This window comes from Carassius gibelio, chromosome B19 (genome assembly GCF_023724105.1).
Source record: "Carassius gibelio isolate Cgi1373 ecotype wild population from Czech Republic chromosome B19, carGib1.2-hapl.c, whole genome shotgun sequence".
In the NCBI taxonomy this organism is placed as follows: Eukaryota; Metazoa; Chordata; class Actinopteri; order Cypriniformes; family Cyprinidae; genus Carassius; species Carassius gibelio.
In genome coordinates this window covers 24,081,946-24,098,691 of record NC_068414.1, presented here as the reverse complement: position 1 = coordinate 24,098,691, position 16,746 = coordinate 24,081,946, and the positions used below count along the sequence as shown (strand labels likewise).

Genomic DNA, 16,746 nt, shown 5'->3' with positions numbered 1-16,746 from the left:
ACCCATGAACACACTTAACTCTTCCTGGGTGAGGTGAAGTTTGATTGACAGCTGTCACCCCCACAGGTCTTCTAAGACCATAACAACAGGAGATAGTTGTGTTACAAGCACAGCTTGCAGGAAAAAAAGCATGTGTGAGACATCTTGTTGTACCATTATTTTGATAACAGTATCAAGTCACACTTGGCCTATCTCCACTCTAACTCCATTTCTCACTTTTCCCTTTGTGACCATCCTCACCATTTCATTGTCTTTCTCAGTTTTCTGCGTCTTAAAGGCACACAGTAGTTCACCCAAAAATGATCACCCCATATATCATAACATTTTATTTCATGATTTTTGTTGCATTTTTTTTAACAGTTGTTCTAAGGAATTATGCTACATAGCAGTTCTTATATTTAAGTACGAAAAGTCGTTTTTATTTGATTTTAATTCCCACTAATGATCACGTTTTTTGAAGTCCTGCAAAATCCAGATGTTTGCTCAGTTTGTATTACTTTTAAATAACTAAAACACACATAACTTGTCACATGCTTGGCTCATTATAAAAATTATAAAAACGTGCAGAAAACAAGACAGACAATACTGACTGATGTGCAGTGAACTGATGACAACCTCCTTGCATCATTTCCGAGAAGCTCTTCCCAACTCCAACATTATTAATGTGCAGCAATTCCTTGTTTTTCGGTAAATGTGGAGACTTGTGAATGCACATTATTTATTTCTGTATAATTAACAGTCTGGTGAATAATAACGTGCAAATTTATTTCTGTGTGCCTAGACTAATAATATACACTTCAGCCACCATCACTTGTGATAACGGTGTCCTCTAATTGGGTCCATTTCTAAATAAGTAACAGCTCAGAAAGATTTGTCAGACCATATTACAACAGACCAGTAATGACTTACAATTATAAACTGATTTGTAGAAGTCTATTGAGAATAACATGCCCCCTCAGATTCCTGAGCTAAAACAAAAAAAGTAAAAAACTTTTTGCAGATCATTTGCGTTCAAATTCTGTAATTTATTTCCAGACTAGATCTAAATAAATAGCTAGTAAGTTAGTTAATTATGGATATTTCCTTAACAAATTCCTAAAAATAAGACAAGTTGTTTGTAGATTTTCAAATACAGAGAGAGGTAGAGTACAGGGAATATGATGTTCTAGGTTGGAAAACATAAAATGATCTGAGAACATGTCTGAATTGATCTATATTGCATCATGGTTTTGAACATATGATTTACTGTATGAAACCCACCATATGGTTACCTATGTAGGTCAACAAACACCCAGGTGGCTCTTTTGAAGTCTGTGTCTGCTTTCCAGCCCGTGAAAAATTACATGTTTTTTACTCTTAGAGAGGGTGACAGTATGAAGCATGTCCTCTTACGTCAGCAAATATGTGCACACAGTCAGTGGAAGGCAGAGTTCAGATGGAATTCACCATGAATGTAGGAAGAAGTGACAGGGTTACCGGAGTACTGCACTGTTGCATTATCATCATCACCATCACAGTTTGCTGTTGGCATGAGTTGGCGTCACCCTCTTAATACCAGGATGTCTGGCATTGAGCGAGCTACAATCTGATGACCTGTTTCTAAAGTAGCTCAGGGGATTATGGTGACCGTTAGTGACCACAGTTCAAAGGTTATCTGCATACTGTAGGTCCTTGAACTATGTTTTTAGCCCACTTTTGAGACCTTCTATTATTATTGGATGTGAGGAGAATGGCTGTCAATATGCATTTTCTTGCATATTAACGGATTGTTCATTTTTAGACTTAAAAATGAGGATTATGGTGAGGCACCTTTTATGGAAGTAATTCTGCTTCTTTAATTTATATCATTTAAAAAAAATTTATAATCACAATAAAATCATGTTAACATACTTATTGAGTATTTCAATGTTTATGAATTAACACCATCCATTTACTTCAAGCCAATAACTGTAACTCAGATTAAAATAAATTATTTTATGATAATTTTGATTACTTTTTTGTGGTAATCAACATTGTTGAAAGTGCTGTTGATGGATCAATGCATATTTCAATGTCCATAATGTTTCCTGTGGTGTCATTAAGCACACAACAGATGCAAAGCAGACAAATTATTCCATGTATGGTTAAATTATGTAAGAGTGTTATCACAGATTGTGTTGGTGTTGCATATTGTAACTGTTAATGAGACATTGTGATTTTTCTAAACCTAGACAACAAAAGGCACTTTTATTTTTTTCATTGCCATGAACACATACCAATAATCACGGTCTTAACAGTTCCCCATACACTCTCTCCTGAGTTGAGGCGGCTACATTCTCCTTTCTTATCGTGTTGAGATTTCAGAGTCATTATATCCAATCAAAGAAATGAAATGAGCACTGGCTCTGGTGTAGAGTAATGGATCCAGAATTTTTCAATCTCGAGATAGAAACACACAGGCTAGATTGAAAGATCCTGAGGTGCTTCTTCTTGGGTCATTGACATCTTTCTTACAAATTCAAATATAAAAGCCTCCTCGACCCATTCACAATCACTATTCAAATACCTCTTTAGAAATCAATTGTCTCACTGTTCTGTGTCTCGTTTGTGATTGTTAATTAAGGAAACTTGTAGCAATTGCTTTGTCGAATTAGACCTCGTCAGCCTTCTGTGCTTGTAATTGTTGCTCTTGATGCTTTATGCTGGTGTAGTAGCCCTTGATTACCTCTTGCATATGCATTTCAATGTGAATTACTTTCGCAACACAACCAGCTTTTGATCAGGCCAGTGTAAGTGGCGTCTCATCCTGTGTGGCTATTTGCATACTAATTCCATATTGACTTGATTTCCAAGGTAATTAGAGACACATAGCCAGGCATACTGGCAGATTAATTCTTTTACTTTTCTTTTCATTGACATTTCTTTTATTGCAAGAGGTCTCGGTGTTGCAGTAAGCGATGGATCGTACAGGAAAATTGTGCAAAAGTAAACAGATGTGGTGCGCCCCCACCAAATGATAACATTGCCTTCCATCAAATTATCGTGTAAATGAGAAGAAAATGGCACGCTTGTCTTCAATTACAGGAAGTGATAGAGGACTGCGTAAAAACAAGCACCTTAAGCCATTCTTGGTATGCAAACGCTGCTCATTTGGTGGTAATGACTCCTCTTTAGGCCTAAACTACATGCAAAACTGCACAGATATGGAAATGACACTGGTGTAAAGAACCAAAGGCTGGTTTCTTCCTGGTGTTTTTAAGGTTGGCGCATTGTGGGATGCATTGTCTGTGCTGCCTTAAGAGTTAGTGATGCTATGTCTAACTTGATTGGGTAATTAACATTGATCTTAATTGGTGACAAAATTTATTATAAATTTAAAGGGTCAATTTATTTATTTATTTTTTTTATTTTTATATATACATCACCTGAAAGCTGAATAAATAAGCTTCCCATTGATTTATGGTTTGTTAGGATGTATATTTGTCTGAGATACAACTATTTGAAAATCTTTGATATATTTATGGTAGGAAATGTACAAAATATCTGCAAGGAACAAGATCTTTACTACTTTAATCTTATTTTTTTGCTTTGCTTTTTGAATGCATATATACCTTATATTTTTTATAAAAGTATAAAAAGAAAGTAAAAAGTTTTGAGTGTGTGTATCTCTAAATTTTATAAAAACTTACACAATGGGAAGCACTAGACATTTGGGCAATTAGATTTGACATGAAGAAGAAATGTTACTTCCTGTTATTTTTAATTTTCCATTGACCTTTTCTAATACTTCAGTAGTCATTTTTTTGACAGGATATTTATATGTGGTCAAAGAAGCTAATTTTCCTCACAGCAGGATCCAGTGTTAACTTCCACAAAGATTTGAACAGATGTGTGATGAAATAAAAAAAAATTGGAATCTATTTTGAAATTAGTCTGGTCTGTTTCTAAAAACAGAAAGTAGTTTATATCTGCAATTAGTGGGAATGAGGTGAATTTATACTACATTTTTAATCAGTTGTGAAAACTCAATTGCGAAGAGTTTTTAGACTATTAAACAAAATTTAAAAACATGCCTATTTAAATAAATGTTTTCCTTAGGAAATGGGATATTACTTGTGTTGGAGGACAGTGTGAAAGTGGAGCATGTTTGTTGTGTGATGTGTCCAAGGCTGCAGTAGCCTGGACGCTCGGATCTCTTAAACCTCATGATTCACCCAGTGCTCTTTTAGACGACTGGTCACTTTGTGTACAAACATGCCTTGAAGAAACCTCTGTAGGAAGCAGGTGCCCTGTGCTCTGAACCATAAAAAGTCAGCTTAATGCATTGCCAGCCACTGGTGCTGTGTCACTGATGTAGACCATCTATGTGAATCACTGAATCACTCATCCCCATTGTTGTTGTTAGTGTTTTATTTTATTTTTTTCTTAGTCTGACTAGTCTGTGATATATATCATGCCCACAGGGTGATATATAAAATATATATTGTCTGTGTGTGTATGTGCATTATATGTGTGTGAAAGGAAGCTGTACTGCACAAGAATAATATTTTAGCCACTAAAATACTTCAAAATATTTTATTCTAAATACTGTAGTTACAAAAATTTGAATGTTCATCATTTATACTGATAACTGGAGTCTATTAAATCTATTCAAATAATCTTTAAAAACGGTTCACAACTTAAGATGAATAAAGTATTTTCAGTTTTAGGCGAGATGTCCCTTTAAGATATGGTTTTGAACTGGGATGCATTTCAGAAAATAATTCTTCACTGCCCTTCCAGAAGAATACTGCATCCATTTATCGATTCATTAAGTCTGAAAAAGACAGGCGAATGTGCATAATCATTGGTTTCAGTGAAAGTCTAGAGTTTTTTCCTGTTGTTGTCAGTGAGGGAGTTTAGCTCTGCAAGTCTGACTCCAATCAGAGCTCCCTCACTCCTCAGTCAGTGAGATGTTGCCACTCTAAACTGGTTGGTATGCTAGTGTGTTAAAACTAATGGCCACATCTGTCAGGAGCAGGGAAGCAGGGCCAGGTTTTAACTGTCAGTTCAAAAATTGAGCACAGGCCAAATAAACAGCTTTTTTCCATCTGTCACATCACCTCTGACTGTGTGCTGTGGGCAAGGTTCAACTAGTGGACAACACCTTTTTACACCCGGGACCATAGGGAAGAGGTGGTGATGGAGGGATGCCAGATTGCTTTTCCCACAGGTGCCAAGGCAGCAGAATGCCGAATGAACAGTGCTCCTGTCTTATTTTACTTCCCACCTAGGCAGATAGGATATGACATTCACATCTATAAAGTGAAGATGAACGCTTGGAGTCAGCATTTTGGGGATTTTTTTTTTTTCATAGGGCTCAATGATGAGCATGAGGCTGGTTCGGGCTTGTTGACAGAACTGCCACTTGCTCAGATGGGCCAATGCTTTGTTGCTGTCATGCCACCTCTTTGCCCTCTACAGAGGTTTCCTGTCATTGGGTAATGATGTGTAGGGTTAGAGTTAGAGCAGGGCTATTCAATTAGTTTAATTTGAGGGAGAATCGAATCGAAAATTTGAAGGGGACCAAGGGGGTTGGGGTCCATCCAAATCTTTTTATATAAAATAATTAATTAAAATTAAATGTATATTCAGCAGTTTTGCTCCCAAACTCTGGAATAGCCTTCCTGATAATGTTCGGGGTTCAGACACACACTCTGTTTAAATCTCAAAAACACAAACATTTACATACATGCTGCTCACATATTAATATAGCCCAGTTTGTGCTGATTACAGTGAGATTAGACTTTACCCATTAAGATATTCATCAGAAACTGAAAAAAACACAAAATTTCAGGGCATGACAAAACTTCTCCAGGCCCCAAAAATACCCTTAGACTCCAGAGGGTTAAAAACACATCTCTTTCGCCAAGCATTCGAATAATGAATCTCATAATTTTGGGCTGCAGTTATATCTGATCAAAAACTGATTATTATTCTTTAGCTTGGGTTAAACTAATGAATTTTACTTGGCTGGAACAACAGCTATGCTAATTATGTCTCTTTATGTCTATTTGTTTCTCTGTTTTATAACTAGAATTTACACAAGCTTCAGTCTGGATCCAGAACACCTGAGAACAGATGATGCTAACCCTGAAACAACATACAGAACTACCAAATTTGGCTATGAGTGTGATTGCATCATATAATAATTGCTGTTAATAGTGTATATCGTCCATTTGACTACGTCTTTAATTGACTTTTACGAAAATTCCTGTCATATGCACATAAACTGACAGTCACCACTGATAAGCTGCTACTTAAATATTGTAGAAACTTAATTTTCTGTAAAGTTGCTTTGCAATCATTTGTATCGTAAAAAGTGCTATACAAATAAACTTGAATCGAATTGAATTAACATGAATTAATATTACCAACAGAAACGTTAAAGAAAAGTTAACATTTTTGTTTGTCAACCAAAAAAAAAAATTTAATCACATTTTCTGTGATTATTCGAGACTAACTGATTAGTATATTGTCATAATTTCACTCTGAACCTCCAAATGAATGTAGAAACAACGTAGGGGTAAAGATGGTATATTTTAAATATGTGCAATGACATCTCTTTACCAATATTCTTTATTATTAACAATTTTTTGATAATACTACTGCTGCTGATGTTGTTTCTATTAAATGCATGCATGTTTTCATGTTGACAGCAAATCCATATATTTTCTGAAATGATGATGTCATCGACCCACATCTCACCCCTAGTCAGGCACCACTACGTCATGCAACACCAACAAAAACATGAACAAACACTGTACAATTGTCTTATTATTAACCAACATTAACACAAATTCATAAATATATTGTTCCATGTTCGTTTGTATACCACACACAATGTTTATGCGCATAGTCTATGTCTTCTCCGTTTTTAGTGTATCTCTGTGTCAGATTTACAGCGCCACATGCTGGTCTGGCATTGTAAACTACATCGTTTTGTGGTTTTGTGTTGATGCAAATATTTCTTGAGACAAGGACAAAAAAAGATTGATTATATAAGTAGATAAATAAATAAAATGAAGCAATTTTCCCTCTTCCTTTCTGGCCAGTTAAAATTTCACCAGGCCATGTAAAAATGTGAGCTTGGTCTGCAGAATTTTTTTTTTTATTGTTGAGCCCTGGTTTGGGTTGTCTTTTATATTGAACTATGAAATCTGGGGTAAGAGAGAGCAGAATTTAGAATTTAAGTATGCATCACATATAACATCTCTTCAGAGGCTGGGTGCAGTTTCCTGAAGAACCCTCACAGGTGCCCATTCTTGTGGTTTGAATGCCTCTTGAAACTTCGATAGATAGAGTGAACCCATTTCAAATCACCTCGGGTCATTTCACTTCAAGCTTTGCACAATGTGACGTAGCAATTATAACACATGCTGAGTATGATAAAGCAGTCCTCCATGAATTTGTAATAGAGCCACATGTTGTTGAACAGCGCTACAATTAGAGCGCAGCTGTACGGAATGCGATGTGAGGATTGTGTTTACTCATCCATGAACACAGTCTCTAGAATATTCATGCTGCTCATACATCACCACATATTTGTGTCATGGAAATTGACCATTGCATTTTTTTTTCTGAACTTTGCGGTCCACAGCTTGCCTTTAATTTAATTTGGGGTGAAAGCATCAAAGCAAATTACATGCATGGCAAGTGACATGCATGCTTAGAGTATGTTCATAATATAACTTTGTGTAAAATACATTTCATTTTCGAAATTGTTGTTATTTATTAAAGCTGTTGTTCACCAAAAAAAAATATATATATATATATATTTTGCTGAAAATGTATTCACCCTCAAGCAAAAATGAGCTTTTCTTTATTATTATTTTCATCAGAACAGATTTGGAGGAATGTATCATTACATCACACGTTCAACAAACATTACATCACACTTTTCCACTGATCAATCTGTAAATTTCAGCAAATTTACATTTCTGGGTGAATTATTTCTTTAAGACGCTACAAAAGGTGTAAAAATGTAATTAGATGTAGTTCACTTGTTCAGTTAGCTGTATTATCCTTGCAAACACTGCCATAAACTGTAAGTGAAAATGTAAGTGAAGAGTGAATAATTCACATAACTTGCACGCTGAAAGCATCATTCTCTCTCACCTCTAAAGCAACTGCTCATGCTCTTCCCTCAGGCGAAATTTTACCCGAGTCCACTCGAGTTGCACATATTTCCATAAAAATTTGTACATCTGATAAGCCATATCATATGCATGTATACAAATCCTTTTTTTTTTTTTTATAAATGCATTTTGTTATTGAAAAACAAATAAAACACTAACATTGGCATTTGTGTCCTTAGAATTACTACATAATACTAGAGATGAACTAGAAGTGTTTGGTACTTCTTTTTTTTTTTTTTTTTTTACCATCAATCATCACTATTATTGTATTCAAATATGAGGGCAAAAAGCCAGAAAAATATTCTATTTCCCTTTATGAATGTACTTGATTATTCATTAGACAACAGGAAGCACTGTTGATGGGAATTTCTTGCAATTTCCTTTCACATAAAGTAGAAATTAAGGGCTGCCGGGGTCCCTTTTCATGTCATAGTGTCCAGTGTACTATAGAGATGAAGAGTGGCTCACCTCAATTGAGCGGAACAAAACAGACAGGGTTAAAGACCTGAGGAGCCAGATTTTCATTTCAGCGCTGTTTGAAGAAGCTGTTTTAAATTTGAAATAAATCACTTTACCCACACTCTTCGGGAGACAGAACATGGAGGGCAATGAGTGTAAAAACCCTGCCTTGTCAAAGCATTCTCAAATCAAGGTCTGGGATGGTGCATCCTGCTCTTGGGCTTTCTCTGAAAAATACTTGATTCCATATGCAAGTCAGCACTTTGATCAAATCCTCCATGATTTGTCTCATTCGTTTGTGCTTTGGTTCATCAGTTGTTTTTCACATATTTGTTTACTCATTTTTTATTACTTCAGTAAAGCTAAATAAGGATTTAAACAGATGCGCTGTGAGTTTGCTACAAGCGCTGAGGTGTTTAGAGATGCGTACAGTTCTGTGCTGACAGAGCCATGGAAATGAACCATACAGTGTGTAATGCTGTGTTATTTTATACAGAATCATTTGCCTCATGGGGTCCAACATATTGAGATCACATGTCTAGAGGTAGTTCACCCAAAAAGGAAAATTATTATTATTATTATTATTATTATTATTATTATTATTTGCAGAGGCTTTGCAATTCTTGAGTGGAAAAGATCCTCCCCAAATTGTGTTGTAAAGTCTCTGGAAGGAAGATGTCATTGACTGTCTTTGTACAATATAGCATTTGTGACCCTGGACCACAAAACCAGTCTTAAGTCGCTGGGGTTCATTTTTAGCAATAGCCAAAAAAAAACATTGTATGGGTCAAAATGATCAGTTTTATGTTTATGCCAAAAAATCATTAGGATATTAAGTAAAGATCATGTTCCATAAAGATATTTTGTAAATGTCCTACCGTAAGTATATCAAAATGTAATTCTTGATTAGTAATATGCATTAAGAATTCATTTGGACAACTTCAAAGGTGTTTTCTCTGTATTTAGATTTTTTTGCACCCTCAGATTCCAGATTTTAAAATAGTTGTGTTCAAAAATTGTACGATCCTAATAAACCATGCATCAATGGAAAGCTTATTTATTCAGCTTTCATGTGATATATAAATCTTTACACTTAAGACTAGTTTTCTGGTCCTAAGGAACAGACCCAATCCAGTTAATTCACATATTTCAAACCATGCTGTGTGTTTATTAAGGAATGTGGGTTATGAATTATGCTCCTGGATATTCTAGCTCTGTTTTAACACACCTGCTTCTACATTTTCTTGGTATTTTCTTATGCCTTGATTAGCAGGTACAGGGGTTTTTGATTTTGGATAATGGAATTGGTCAATGTGAGATATGATATAATGATTGTAGAGTAATGTCAGTACTATTATTTTAGTTTCAGGGTCATAGGATTTGTCTGTCTTGTTAAGATTCATCAGAAACGCCTTTTAAAACTACAAATTTTGGATATTACACCAAAATAAATAGCCTACAACTACAGTACATGTAGCATGTTAATATAAATTGCTTATGTTGCTTATGTATTTTTAAGCTATTCAGTTATTGGGAGGATGGATAGATACAGTAGATAAATAGATCACAGGAATAAATTACATTTTAGAATATATTTAAATAGAAAACAGTTATTTTAAATAGTAAAAAACATTTAAATATTATTGTTTTTGCTGTATTTTGGATTAAATAAATACACACTTGGTGAGCAGAACTAAAAACAAACGTATTGTTCAAAAACTTTTGACTAGTAATGTATATGTATATAGAATTAAGATGTAAATTAAGTAAAAATAAGGTATGCACAATTTAAAAAAAAAAATCCGCTAAACTTTAGCTTCTTGAAGTTGAAGCTAACTTATTTAATGCATATTTTCATTTCTTCACCAAAATTTGTTTGAGATCAAACTGTGTCAGGCGGACCCCCTGTAGTACTGCTATGGACCCCCTAGGAGTTACGGACCCCTTTTTGAAGATTCTGTTCTTTATTTATTTCCCTGAAACTGCTGAAGCTCAAATTCATCGTTTATTTGTTTGCAAGTTGTAACTTCTGATGAATGGCTCACATCCGCCTCCGTGTTTAGTCTGGGGATCTAATGCTACACGATCTGATATGGTTAACCTGGTTTCTTCTTCTCCTGAGGTACTGTATGCATCCCTAACAAGTCAGCTTATAGCTTTCATGTGTCATATCTCTGTGTATCCACTGTCTCTCGGGAAACCGAAGTCACATTTGCCTTGATCTCTGATCAAGGATTGAGATAAATGAAGCTTGGACAAATAACGGACTGTGGCTGTGTTAAAAGGTTAATTACATGAGACTGTCTCCATATGCTATCGTGTTTGCTATTCCATTTCTTTGTCATAAAACCCACTGACACCGTGGAGCACTGGTGCAGGTTCCCTGCTTGTTCCTTTGGTGACACAGGATCATTAGAGCAGATATTTGTGTGCTTTTATCATGGGTGCAGGGTGATCTGGGACAGAACTGCATGGTGTTTTTAGGTGTCACTCTGACAGCACATGCCCTACATTTACAGCAAAATATGACCTAAATGTAAGCTTGTTTGTTTGTCCTAAAGCATGGTGCCATAAGCTTTAATTTTTTTCTTTCTTTAATATATTATTAAAAATGTTTTATATTAAATGTTTAAAATGTGTAAAACTGTCAGCTGTTTTGCTACAATTGAAATTAGACATCCTAATACTATAATGTACACTATATAAAAAAGGGGGTTGTAAATAAAACAAAAATTATGAGTATGTTTTACAAGAAAATACTACTTCAGTCTTTCTACCTGAAAAAAAGTTATTTCTTTGTAATTATTTGTAAAAAAATAAAAATAAATAAATAAAAAAAATTGTAGTTTCTACTTTTATCAGGTTACAGTTTGAAAATTGTACATTCATTTTAACATTTTCTAAAGATTGGATTTAACCATGTTATAAAATTAACTGTTTTGCACTTTTCCTTTTTTTTTTTTTTTGCAGTTTCACCTTGATTGTGTCTTCTATGTTTTTGCTAACTTCTAATGTTATTTTGTGTGATAGTTAAATAGTCTAAATAATAAACAAAAAATATATACATTTATTTTTTTGTCCTCACAATCTTTCTTGTAACTCCTCCCTCTCAGTGGCATAGCTGACTGAATGGCTCATTATGCAGCTCATTATGCAGGCCTTTGTCTTCTCAGGTGTAAATCACAATGATATTCATGATAGTTCACGCCCTCTCGCATATGACTTTTACCAACAAAAAGTGACATAGAAAATAGATATTTATAAGAAACTGAAAAAAGCACAAATGTCAGGGCATGACAAAACTTCTCCAGGCCCCAAAAATACCCTTAGACTCCAGAGGGTTAAACATGGAAAATTAGATATGTAAAAAATATGAACATAAAAATATTTGCTGATATTGTGTGTGTGTGTGTGTGTGTGTATATATATATATATATATATATATATATATATATATATATATATATATATATATATATATATATATATATATATATATATATATATATATAATATCCAATATAAACTGATACCTCTAAATTCTGAAATATCAGGCAATAAAAAGACATGGTGCATACTTTTATATAAATATCCTGTGAAAGGCTTCAGTGATTTAGTGCTGGAGATTTGTAGGATTTTTTTTTTTTTTTCAAAAGTTTAGTTTTTGCTCTTGTAGGAGGACATGCATGATTTAAAAAAAATAAAAAAATACATAAATAAATAAATAAATAAAATTGACAATAAATGGATAATAAGTAGCTTTTTATCAGTGGAGCAACTTGCCAGCACAGTGCATTTAGAACTAAATTATGATTTAAAGCAAATTTAATGACAAACCCCATGCGTTTTAAGTTGAACAGGGTCACACTGTAGCAGAATAAAAAATAGGCATATTTGCAAACTCTCTAACTTTGAAATAATAATAATAAAAAAAAAAAATAGCCTGAATGGCATGCATATTCAAAATACAGGTGTTCAGTTAAAGCGTGATGTCTCCTGTGGCTCACACTGTGCTGACATCGGCATTCCAGCTGTTCTCAATAGTGTGAGGGACGGCCATCACGCTGACTTTCAGAGCTTTGGAAGTCAATAGAGTGTTTATTTATTAATTAATTTATTTATTTTTGGCCTTTCACGTCTGTCATGATTAAAAGACTTATGTGTTTACTGCAAATGTACTTTGCGGTCGAAAGAGTCAGAGAGTGAAAAAAGCGTCATGATTTAATATACTAATTATCTCTGTCAGCTAATTAGAATTTAGCATTTTGCTCGTGTAAATAGAGACAGACATGGGCACCTCTGCTGCTGCAGGGAAGGAGCGAACGTCAAGCTGAGAGCGTCGTCATTCACACGCCGGCTTCGGCCTCATTAATTACGCTCAGTAAGAGTTGAGAAGCCGTGCTAATGACTGTGAGTGGCGCTGAATGAAATGAAGTACACAAGCCTGCTCCTTTTTTCTTATTATTCCTTCAAGATCTTTTTATGCATTGAAAAACCTTGACTCTAATGGAAATCAGTATACTGTACTGCATGCTGCCATTGTCATGTATGTGTGTGCGTTTCCTGTGAGTCAAGGTTTCATGTACCTTGTCATGTTTTTCATCAGTGTTTTCAATAATTATAGATGTCAAAATAATAGTTATAAGTGCACATTATTTCCTTCTGTTGTTTTGGTTTCATTCATCTAGAGCAGGTCAGCAGGATTATTATATTGTGCTTTAATGTGTAGAACTCTATGACCTCACCAAGTGTGCTTGCTTTCTTATCTTTAGCAGCTGATTTATTCATTGCACGGGGTCATGGAGAACGGTGACCGTATGGCAGTAAGTGCTTTGCTTTGGAGGGTATTGCTGATATAGTGTGAAGTGTCTCAATCTGTCATCAAGAGCGTTCTGGAGCAAAACACCACCGTGACAGTTTTCAGTAACTGCACCAACAAAAAATTTTTTTTACGGTATTAACCGCTGAATCCTTGGCCATTTTGTGATTGTATGTTATTGGTGATCTATAGTTTTTGGAAATGCAGAAGCAAAGTCTTTCTCTGCAGTTAGGATTTTTTATTCTATATTGATGCCCCAGTTCCTTTTATTGTTTACAAGGTTTCAGGGTTAAGGCATATGCAACAACATTCAAAAGTTTGATATTGTTAAAATATTTTTGTTTTCAAAATTTTACTTTGATCAAAAATACAATTAAAACAGTAATTTTTTTTAAATATTATTAAAAACCAAAACACCATATGTTCTGTAAATATCAAAAATGTAGCGATGGACACACATAGAGATGCAGCTCAGCTCATGTTCACATCATTCCACGTATATCTTCAGATTTGGACATGACCAAATGGTGATTATATCACCAAAGTGAGGGACTTTCTGTCCATTTCCAAAATCTAGACCTATTTAGACAATTTTTTTTAATAGTGAATAGAAGAGGTGGATGTTTTCACATTACAGGGTTTTCCACCAATCACTGCCTCATCTTACATAACTTTTCATCTGTATATGCCATTATTTATTGTTTTTTTGTATCTGTCTAGTCCTTATTTTAATTTTATAGTCTTTTCTCATCCACATTTTTGATAAGAAATTTACTTTTTTTTGTAGATTTGTATCCACTTTTAAATGCATAGCATCACGATGGTTTTATCTCATCCCCCCACCCCAAGTTTCATCTCTCTCTCTCCCTGACTTGAATGAGACATTGATGTACTAACTGCTGTAGTGAGTTTGACAGTAAATGAATTAGCTTTGATTAGACTGAGAGGCAATGGAGGTTCTTGACACCCGCTACTGTCAAGTCTCTCCTGTTTTCGCTTATTTTAGTTTCATAGCATAGTATATTTAGCATTATACATGCCTTAAAATAACTTTATATAACCATTTAGAAATGCATGTTTGTCTTTATCTGAATTCATTGACATTAAGTTTAGCAGACTGAGAAGTGAGACTCACATTGACATGAAGAGTAAGCCCTTGACTCTGAAAAGGCTTTCTGTGTGAACAAACACACACTACATACGGCCATCCAGCAATCCAAATAGATGTATTATATGCAGTGTATTGTTTGGTATAAATATTATAAAGTTCTTGACAATTTGAGTAGTGTTCTAATGGAGCATAATTATGTCATCTTGACTTAAATTAGTGAAGTAATTATATTCACATAAAATGTCAGGGAAAAAATGTCCAAGAAAGTTTTGCTCAATAAGTCATTCATTCAGCTCAAGCACTAGCGATTCTAGGATTTTTAAAGAAGAGGTCACAGAGGGTCCAAAATGTGTTGGACAGGGGTCATCATAGGCACTATGTTTGGTTTGGAGCCAAGCAGCAGAGTATGATGTGCTGTGTTTTGTGGCACATTCCTCCTATAACTATCATTAAAGGTTTGTGTGACTTCAGGTCTTCTGTTGGCTCAGACCAGATGGGGTAGCCTTTGTTGCCCTCGTGCCTCGTCAAAGTCACTCAGATCTTCATTCCTTCCCATTTCTTCTGCACCCAACACGTTTTTTATGAGAGATTGTTGAGATTGTTTGCTTACCATCTAACCTTCCCAAACATTAATATGTGGACTTGTTAGGAGATGATCAGCTTCACCTGTGTGTGTGTGTGTGTGTGTGTATATATATATATATATATATATATATATATATATATATATATATATATATATATACACAAAAGGCAAATTAACAAAAGGTTAAAAATGTGAATGTTTGTTTGTTCGTATATCTGATTCCACTGGGACTCAACTTGCTTTCTCTGAAGCATCAACACTTTTTGTTGTTGCTGTTGTTTTTGTTTTTGTCTTTCCCCATTCTAGGCAGAAGATGAGAGAATCTTCTTTGTGAGAGCAGCCACTTGTGTCACTGTGTGCTGGGGACTGTGATTCCTCAGAAGGCCAAGCACCACGTTCCTCTTCAGGCAGTACAGAGCCCCAGCTGATGCTCCTGGCCCCCAGGTGAACTGTGTAAAAGCCCGGTCCCTCTTTTCTTCCCTTTTATACCTCTCTATCCGTGTTCATCCTCCCTTGTGTACAGATTACCTTCAAAATCAACAACAGCTCCAGCTAGCTTCAAAGTGTCCTTTTTGTCTGTGTTGCATATGATGCTTGTTGTTTGAAGTTTTAAATGTCTTGTCATTTACGATAGAATGCAAATGTACTGAAGTGCCAGACTAGACATGCATGTGTGGGTGATTTCTTATGCAACATGTCCATCTGAGACAGTCTTGATTTATTAATGTTTTGATATGTGGAAACACTCACTTTATTTCATGATGATATTTTTTGATACATGAAGGTATCTAAATTAAAAAAAACTGAAGACAACAGTAATTGAACACTATAGTTACCCATAAATTTCAAGAATATAGTCAATATAGTCAATAGTACTTGATGATGGGCACTAGTTATTATATAATTGTCATTTTTTCTCAACCCTATGTTGTTTTAGGCAGGATGTCAAAGCTTCTGATTACCATGCAGGGAATCCAACATTTGTTCTGCCAAGCTTCGAAAAGACAAACAAATCCATAAAAAGTGGTCTGTACATAAAAGTGTGTGTTTTTTTGAAAGTCTGTAGTCTGGACACAATATATTGAGTTTTAAATGCATATTTGTACTGTAACAGAATATATTAGTGATGCAGTCGCAATATGAATTGTGGAATAGCTCACACAGGAGAGATAATGTATGCTCAGCCTGTTTTCTCAGAAGACGGTTTGAAATCCTATAACAAATGATTGGTCATTCTCATCTCCATGTTTAGCTGTCACATTCATCTTGCAATATTTTTTTACTAGACTTTCTGATTGTCGTCAAATTCATTACATCAATCAGTCTTACTCTTTTACTTTTTTTTATTAAGGAAAAGGAGTACAGACAGGAAAGCAGAGGTGATAGAAATGGGAATGGGATCTGGACATAACTCAAGTTGGATTAAAACAATCATTTTGTATAGCAAGTAATGAATTCTTACTGACATGTAGTTGACATTATAAACTGTTAGCTTATGTTTGTGATGGAGTAGAATGATTTTGGCATAAAACACAGATGATACTTACCGATCATATATACCAACACAGAACATTTCCCAACATTAGTGCATGAATCTTGCTAGGCAGTTTTTTTT

The 16,746-nt window shown here is 34.8% G+C and overlaps 1 long non-coding RNA gene across 3 annotated transcripts in view; it reads left to right on the top strand.

Moving 5' to 3' along the window:
• LOC127978762 (uncharacterized) overlaps nucleotides 1–16,524 on the top strand; it is a 31,085-nt gene extending 14,561 nt beyond the window's left edge. For 2 of the 3 annotated variants that reach the window (XR_008158632.1, XR_008158631.1), the window contains one exon: nucleotides 15,438–16,062. This is a non-coding gene — a long non-coding RNA (uncharacterized LOC127978762). The other variant, XR_008158634.1, reaches the window with a different exon arrangement.
• The last annotated feature ends 222 nt before the right edge of the window (nucleotides 16,525–16,746 follow it).